This window comes from Telopea speciosissima, unplaced genomic scaffold (assembly GCF_018873765.1).
Source record: "Telopea speciosissima isolate NSW1024214 ecotype Mountain lineage unplaced genomic scaffold, Tspe_v1 Tspe_v1.0081, whole genome shotgun sequence".
NCBI lineage: Eukaryota > Viridiplantae > Streptophyta > Magnoliopsida > Proteales > Proteaceae > Telopea > Telopea speciosissima.
This window is the reverse complement of record NW_025317417.1, coordinates 87,094-96,315: the sequence shown is the minus strand read 5'-3', so window position 1 is coordinate 96,315 and position 9,222 is coordinate 87,094.

Sequence of the window (9,222 nt, the reverse complement as noted above, 5' to 3'; positions counted from 1 at the left end):
TGCAACCAAATAACCCCAAACGACCTAACCGGTCTGGCTCAAAATGATAATGAACATATGCCGAAATAGGTATCAATTTGAAGGTCCCGACCCTCAACATCGCATCCACATGTCTAATAATAGATAAGGACAGTTTTTAGAAAATACCAAACCCAAAAAAGTACAGAAATGCGCCCAAATAACCCCAAACGACCGACCTCGTCTGGTTTAAATAGAAAATGAACACATGTCGAAATAGGTATCGATTCGAAGGTCACAACCCGCAACATCGCATCCACACGACTACTAAGAGAGAAGGACAGTTTTTAGAAAATACCAAACCTAAAAAAGTACAGAAATGCCCCCAAATAACCCCAAACGACCCACCCGGTCTGGTTTAAACTGAAAATGAACTTATGCCGAAATAGGTATCGATTTGAAGGTAACGACCCTCAACATCTGCTCCACACGTCTTATAAGAGATAATGGCACTTTTTAGAAAATCCCAAACAAAAAAAGTATAGAAATGCCTCCAAATAACCCCACACGACCCACCTGGTCTGGTTTAAACCGAAAATCAACATATGTCGAAATAGGTATCGATTCGAAGGTCACTACCCTCAACATCCCTTCCACATGTCTAATAAGAGATAAGGACAGTTTTTGGAAAATACCAAACCCAAAAAAGTATAGAAATGCCCTCAAATAACCCCAAAAGACAGAGCTGGTCTGGTTTAAACAGAAAATGAACAGATGTCGAAATAGGTATCGATTCGAAGGTCACGACCCGTAACATCGCATCCACACGACTAATAAGAGATCAGGACAATTTTTAGAAAATACCAAACCCAAAAAAGCACAGAAATGCCCCCAAATAACCCAAAACGACCCACCTGGTCTGGTTTAAACTGAAAATGAACATATGCCGAAATAGGTATCGATTCGAAGGTCACGACCCTCAACATCTCCTCCACACGTCTAATAAGAGATAATGACACTCTTTAGAAAATATTAAATAAAAAAAGTACAGAAATGCCCCCAAATAACCCTAAACGACCCACCCCGTTTGGTTTAAATCGAAAATGAACATAACCGAAATAGGTATCGATTCGAAGGTCACGACCCTCAACATCTCCTCCACACCTCTAATAAGAGATAATGACACTTTTTAGAAAATACCAAACAAAAAAAGTACAGAAATGCCACCAAATAACCCCACACGACCCACCCGGTTTGGTTTAAACCGAAAATGAACATATGCCGAAATAGGTATCGATTCGAAGGTCACGACCCTTAACATTGCATCTATACGTCTAATAAGAGATAAACACACTTTTTAGAAAATACCAAACCCTAAAATGTACTTAAATGCGACCGAATAACCCCAAACGACCCAACCGGTCTAGTTTAAAACGAAAATGAACATATGCCAAAATAGGTATCGATTTGGAGGTCACGACCCTCAACATCTGCTCCACACGTCTAATAAAAGATAATGATACTTTTTAGAAAATACCAACCAAAAAAAGTACAGAATTGCTCCCAAATAACCCTAAACGACATACCCGGTACGGTTTAAAACGAAAATGAACATTTGTCGAAATAGGTATCGATTCAAAGGTCACAACCTTAACATCGCATCCACACGTCTAGTAAGAGATAAGGACAGTTTTTAAAAAATTCCAAACCCAAAAAGGTTCAGAAATGCCCCTAAATAACCCCAAACGACCCACCCGGTCTGGTTTACACTGAAAATGAACATATGCCGAAATGGGTATCGATTCGAATGTCACGACCCCCAACATCTCCTCCACACATCTAATAAGAGATAAGGACATTTTTTAGAAAATACGAAACCCAAAAAAGTACAGAAATGCCCCCAAATAACCCCAAACGACCCACCCAGTCTGGTTTAAACAGAAAATGAACATATCCCGAATTAGGTATCGATTCAAAGGTCACGACCCTCAACATCGCATCTACACATCTAATAAGAGATAAGGATAGTTTTTAAAAAATTCCAAATACAAAATAGTTCAGAAATGACCCCAAATAAACTAAAAATGAACATATGCCTAAATGGGTATCGATTCGAAGGTCACGACCCTCAACATCTCCTCCACAGGACTAATAAGAGATAAGGACACTTTTTAAAAAATACCAATCAAAAAAAGTATAGAAATTCCCCCAAATAACCCCAAACGACCCACCCAGTCTGGTTTAAACCGAAAATGAACATATGCCGAAATAGGTATTGATTCGAAGCTCACGACCCCCAACATCACATCCACACGTGTAATAAGAGAAAAAGACACATTTTAGAAAATACCAAACAAAAAAAGTGCAGAAATGCCCCCAAATAACCCCACACGACCCACCCGGTCTGGTTTAAACCGAAAATGAACATATGCCGAAATAGGTATCTATTCGAAGGTCACGACCCTTAACATCGCATCTACACGTCTAATAAGAGATAAACACACTTTTTAGAAAATACCAAACCCAAAAAAGTACATAAATGCCACCAAATAACTCCAAACGACCCAACCGGTCTGGTTTAAAACGAAAATGAACATATGCCGAAATAAGTATCGATTTGGAGGACACGACCCTCAACATCTCCTCCACACGTCTAATAAGAGATAATGACACTTTTTAGAAAATACCAACCAAAAAATGTATAAAATTGCTCCCAAATAACCCCAAACGACATACCCGATATGGTTTAAAACGAAAATGAACATTTGTCGAAATAAGTATCGATTTGTAAGTCACGACCCTTAACATCGCATCCAGACGTCTAATAAGAGATAATGACACTTTTTAGGTAATCCCAAACCATAAAAGCACAGAAAATGCCCCCAAATAACCCAAAACGACCCACCCGGTCTGGTTTAAACAGAAAATGAACATATGCCGAAATAGGTATCGATTTAAAGGTCACGATCCTTAACATCGCATCCACACGTTTAATAAGAGATAAGGATTGTTTTTAAACAATTCCAAACCCAAAAAAGTTCAGAAATGCCCCCAAATAACCCCAAACAACCCACCCGGTCTGGTTTAAATAGAAAATGAACATATGTCGAAATAGGTATCGATTCCAAGGTCACGACCCGCAACATCGAATCCACACGTCTAATAAGAGATAAGGACAGTTTTCAGAAAATACCAAACCCAAAAAAGTACAAAAATGCCCCCAAATAACCCCAAACGACCCTCCCGGTCTGGTTTAAATTGAAAATGAACATATGCCGAAATAGGTATCGATTCGAAGGTCACGACCCTCAACATCTCCTCCACACATCTAATAAGAGATAATGACACTTTTTAGAAAATACCAAACAAAAAAAATATAGAAATGCCCCCAAATAACCCTACACGACCCACCTGGTCTGGTTTAAATCGAAAATGAACATATGCCGAAATAGGTATCGATTCGACGGTCACGACCCTCAACATCGCATCTACACGTCTAATAAGAGATAAACAAACTTTTTAGAAAATACCAAACCGAAAAAAGTATAGAAATGCCACCAAATAACCCCATACGACCCAACCGGTCTGGCTTAAAACGAAAAGGAACATATGCCGAAATAGGTATCGATTTGAAGGTCCCGACCCTCAACATCTCCTCCACACGTCTAATCAGAGATAATGACACTCTTTATAAAATATTAAATAAAAAAGGTACAAAAATGCCCCCAAATAACCCCAAACGATCGACCCGGTCTAGTTTAAACCGAAAATGAACATAAGCCGAAATTGGAATCGTTTCGAAGGTCACGACCCTCAACATCTCCTCCACACCTCTAATAAGAGATAATGACACTTTTTAGAAAATACCAAATAAAAAAATGTACAGAAATGCCCCCAAATAACCCCACACGACCCACCCGATCTGGTTTACACCGAAAATCAGCATATGCCGAAATAGGTATCGATTCAAAGGTCACGACCCTTAACATCGCATCTACACGTCTAATTAGAGATAAAGACACTTTTTAGAAAATACCAAACCCAAAAAAGTACATAAATGCCACCAAATAACCCCAAACGACCCAACCGGTCTGGTTTAAAACGAAAATGAACATATGCCGAAATAGGTCTCGATTTGGAGGTCCGGACCCTCAACATCTCCTCCACACGTCTAATAAGAGATAATGACACTTTTTAGAAAATACCAACCAAAAAAAGTACAGAATTGCTCCCAAATAACCCCAAACGACATACCCGGTATGGTTTAAAACGAAAATGAACATTTGTAGAAATAGGTATCGATTTATAAGTCAGGACCCTCAACATCGCATCCACACGTCTAATAAGAGATAAGGATTTTTTTTAGATAATCCCAAACCAAAAAAGTTCAAAAATGCCCCAAAATAACCCCAAACGACCCACCCGGTCTGGTTTAAACAGAAAATAAACATATGCCAAAATTGGTATCGATTTAAAGGTCATGACCCTTAATATCGCATCCACACGTCTAATAAGAGATAAGGACAGTTTTAAAAAATTCCAAACCCAAAAAAGTTCAGAAAAGCCCCAAAATAACCCCAAACGACCCACCCGGTCTGGTTTAAACAGAAAATGAACATATGTCGAAATAGGTATCGATTCGAAGGTCACGACCCGCAACATCGCATGCACACGTCTAATAAGAGATAAGGACAGTTTTTAGAAAATATCTAACCCAAAAAAGTACAGAAATGCCCCCAAATAACCCCTAACGACCCTCCCGGTCTAGTTTAAACTGAAGATGAACATATGCCGAAATAGGTATCGATTCGAAGGTCACGACCCTCAACATCTCCTCCACACGTCCAATAAGAGATAATGACACTTTTTAGAAAATACCAAACAAAAAAAGTACAGAAATGCCCCCAAATAACCCTACACGACCCACCTGGTCTAGTTTAAACCGAAATTGACCATATGCCGAAATAGGAATCGATTCGACGGTCACAACCCTCAACATCGCAACTACACGTCTAATAAGAGATAAAAAAACTTTTTAGAAAATACCAAACCCAAAAAAGTATAGAAATGCCACCAAATAACCCCATACGACCCAACCGGTCTGGCTTAAAACAAAAATGAACATATGCCGAAATAGGTATCGATTTGAAGGTCCCGACCCTCAACATCTCCTCCACACGTCTAATCAGAGATAATGACACTCTTTATAAAATATTGAATAAAAAAAATACCGAAATGCCCCCAAATAACCCCAAACGATCGACCCGGTCTAGTTTAAACCGAAAATGAACATAAGCCAAAATTGAAATCGATTCGAAGGTCACGACCCTCAACATCTCCTCCACTCCTCTAATAAGAGATAATGACACTTTTTAGAAAATACCAAATAAAAATAAATACAGAAATGCCCCCAAATAACCCCACACGACCCACCCGGTCTGGTTTACATCGAAAATGAGCATATGCCGAAATAGGTATCGATTCGAAGGTCACGACCCTTAACATCGCATCTACACGTCTAATAAGAGATAAACACACTTTTTAGAAAATACCAAACCCCAAAAAGTACATAAATGCCACCAAATAACCCCAAACGACCCAACCGGTCTGGTTTAAAACAAAAATGAACATATGCCGAAATAGGTATCAATATGGAGGTCCCGACCCTCAGCATCTCCTCCACACATCTAATAAGAGATAATGACACTTTTTAGAAAATACCAACCAAAAAAAGTACAGAATTGCTCCCAAATAACCCCAAAGGACATACCCGGTATGGTTTAAAACGAAAATGAACATTTGTCGAAATAGGTATCGATTCGTAAGTCACGACCATCAACATCGCATCCACACGTCTAATAAGAGATAAGGACACTTTTTAGATAATCCCAAACCAAAAAAGTTCAGAAATGCCCCAAAATAACCCCAAACGACCCACCCGGTCTGGTTTAAACAGAAAATGAACATATGCCAAAATTGGTATCGATTCAAAGGTCACCACCCTTAACATCGCATCCACACGTCTAATAAGAGATAAGGACAGTTTTTTAAAAATTCCAAACCCAAAAAAGTTCAGAAATGCCCCAAAATAACTCCAAACGACCCACCCGGTCTGGTTTAAACAGAAAATGAACATATGTCAAAATAGGTATCGATTCAAAGGTCACGACCCTCAACATCACATCCACACGTCTAATAAGAGATAAGGACAGTTTTTAGAAAATACCAAACCCAAAAAAGTACAGAAATGCCCCCAAATAACCCCAAACGACTCACCCGGTCTGGTTTATACAAAAAATAAACATATGCCGAAATAGGAATCGATTCGAAGGTCACGACCCTCAACATCTCCTCCACATGTCAAATAAGAGATAATGACCCATTTTAGAAAATACCAAACAAAAAAACTACAGAAATGCTCCCAAATAACCCCACACGACCCACCTAGTCTTGTTTAAATCGAAAATGAACATATGCCAAAATAGGTATCGATTCGACGGTCACGACCCTGAACATCGCATCTACACATCTATTAAGAGATAAACACACTTTTTTTAAAATACCAAACCCAAAAAAGTACATAAATGCCACGAAATAACCCCAAACGGCCCAACCGGTCTGGTTTAAAACGAAAATGAACATATGTTGAAACAGGTATAGTTTCGAAGGTCACGACCCGCAACATCGCATCCACACGTCTAATAAGAGATAAGGACAGTTTTTAGAAAATACCAAACCCAAAAAAGTACAGAAATGCCCCCAAATAACCCCAAACGACCCACCCGGTCTGGTTTAAACCGAAAATGAACATATGCTGAAATAGGTATCGATTCGAAGGTCACGACCCTCAACATCTCCTCCACACGTCAAATAAGAGATAATGACACTTTTTAGAAAATACCAAACAAAAAAAGTACTGAAATGCCCCCAAATAACCCAACACGGCCCACCTAGTCTGGTTTCGGCTGATGGTCTTCCTCCACTTCCCATTCCGGGGGAGGAGGAAGGTAGAGGTACTGTGGAAGGCTGTGGAGATTTAGGTCCAGCAGGAGGTGGTGTTGGAGGTCGGGCCTCCTCCTTGGGGGGCGGTGCTGCGGTGGCTGGCTTGGGGCTGATTCAACATGATGGGGCTGTGAAGAAGGGAGTGTCTTGGGCAGCTCTCGTTCAATCTTCTTCTAGTTCTTTAAACAATGATGGGCTGGAGTTGAGTTTTATTGAGCCTTCTTTTATTGGGGGCAACCGTGTTGCTCAATGTTCTTCAGTTATGTTATGGGCAGAATTATTAAAATGGAAGAACACTCTTCTTGGGCACTTCATTGGTCGCAGGCCAAGTTTTCTGTTTGTTAAGGAAGTATTGCTAAAACAATGGTGCATATCTGGTCATGTGGATATTAATCTTCTTGATAGTGGTTTTTTTTGTTTTTTGTTTCAATTTGGAGGAAGATAAGGCCAAAGTTCTTGAAGGGGGGCCTTGGACTGTGCAACGGAGACCACTAATCCTTCGGCCTTGGAAACCAGGGATGAAGGTTGAAAAGGTGGAATTGAACTCCATCCCTGTATGGGTCACTCTCCTCAACCTTCCTTTTCATTTTTGGAATGTGGAGGCCTTGAGCTCAATTGCAAGCGTCTTGGGCAAGCCGATATCCACAGACAAGATGACAAAGACTCAAGAGCGACTATCATATGCCCGGTTTTGTGTTGAGATGGAAGCAAACCATGAATTTCCGGATCAAGTGGAGGTTCATGATGATGATGGCCTGGTCTTTTACCAAAGAATTGTATATGAATGGAGCCCTCCTCGGTGTAATAGTTGTAAGGTATTTGGGCACTCAAGTGGGCAGTGTGGCGTTAATTCTAGCAAGCAAATGACGTCCAACCGGAAAGAGTGGAGGGTGAAGTCCGGCAAGGGGCCTCAGCTGGCCGGAGCAACTAGTGGTGGTGGCACTCAGGCCGTGCACAGTGGAGGGGCTGGGCAGCAAGTTCAAATTTCAAATTTTGAGAATATTACAGATGGCAGATCTGGTGGGATTGTGTCCTCCACAAATATGGAAGCTCAATTAGTGGAGGATCCTAGCATTACCCATTCTATGGAGAAGACTGCTGGAATTTCAAAAAAGTTACCAAGTTCAATCCCAAAGAATTTGGCTGACAAGGGGAAGAAGATTGTACATCGCAATGTATTTGCTTTGTTGGAGGATCTAACGGAGGAAGTTCCCTATGACCCCACTGAAATAATGTTGGATGTTGACTCATGCAACGTCCTTCTAGGGAAGGATTTAGAGTGTGAGCAAGATATTGGAGATCCCCCATATAAAGAAGGTGAGGAGGAGGGGGAATTGGTGCCTCAATCAATTATTCTTCACAGCCATGTAAGGAAAGAGATTGATGTAACGGCTGGAGGTGATTTGGTTGAGATTGATAATCCCACCTTTGCCCATAATAAGGAAGGGTATGTGGCAGTTGGGGAGGGAGAGGAGGATATGATTATGGCAAGAGATAATGCGGCAGCACCTACTTTGGAAACTACAAATTGGGGGGGCCCTATTAGGGAATCCTTATTACAAATCCTAGAGGATGGTGACAAAGCTAATGGAGAACAATCTAATCTGAAAGAGACATCCACCAAGGGAAAGAAAATTTCGGGCAGCACTATTCCAAGGGGTCCACTTTTAGAAGGTATGCCCTCTATTCCTAACCATGCAATTTCATTGAACTCAGATAAGGAAGGGAGAGCTTTGAGGGAGATAGGGAAAAAGAGATTGTTGACTTCTTTTAAACCTCAACGTATTGAAGTGGTTCCTAGCCAAAGTTCAAGTCACAAAGGAAATGAGAGTGGTTCGGCTTTTGGGGGTAAGAAGCTAGCTCCCCCTCCCCAACGTTCTCAATGAACTGCCTTTGTTGGAATGTGCGAGGCTTGAATGCCCTAGAGAAGAAGAGGAGTGTGAAAAGGACCCTAGCTGATAACAATTATAAAATGGCAATTCTTCTAGAAACAAAAATCAAGGAGGGGAATGTTGATTCTACTTTGCAAAACCTGAAAAGGGGATGGAAGTTTAGTCATAACTGTAGTCAGGAGCACCATACCCTATGGGTTGGCTGGGATGTGGGCTGTCTTAAGGTGGACATTCTAAAGGCTACTATTCAATTGATCCACATGAGGATTTCTGTTATTGGGACTTCTTTGTCCTTCCTTTGTACTGCTGTATATGTGCTAAATTCTCTTGAAGGTCGAATGGAACTTTGGAGGGAGATAACTGGCATTGC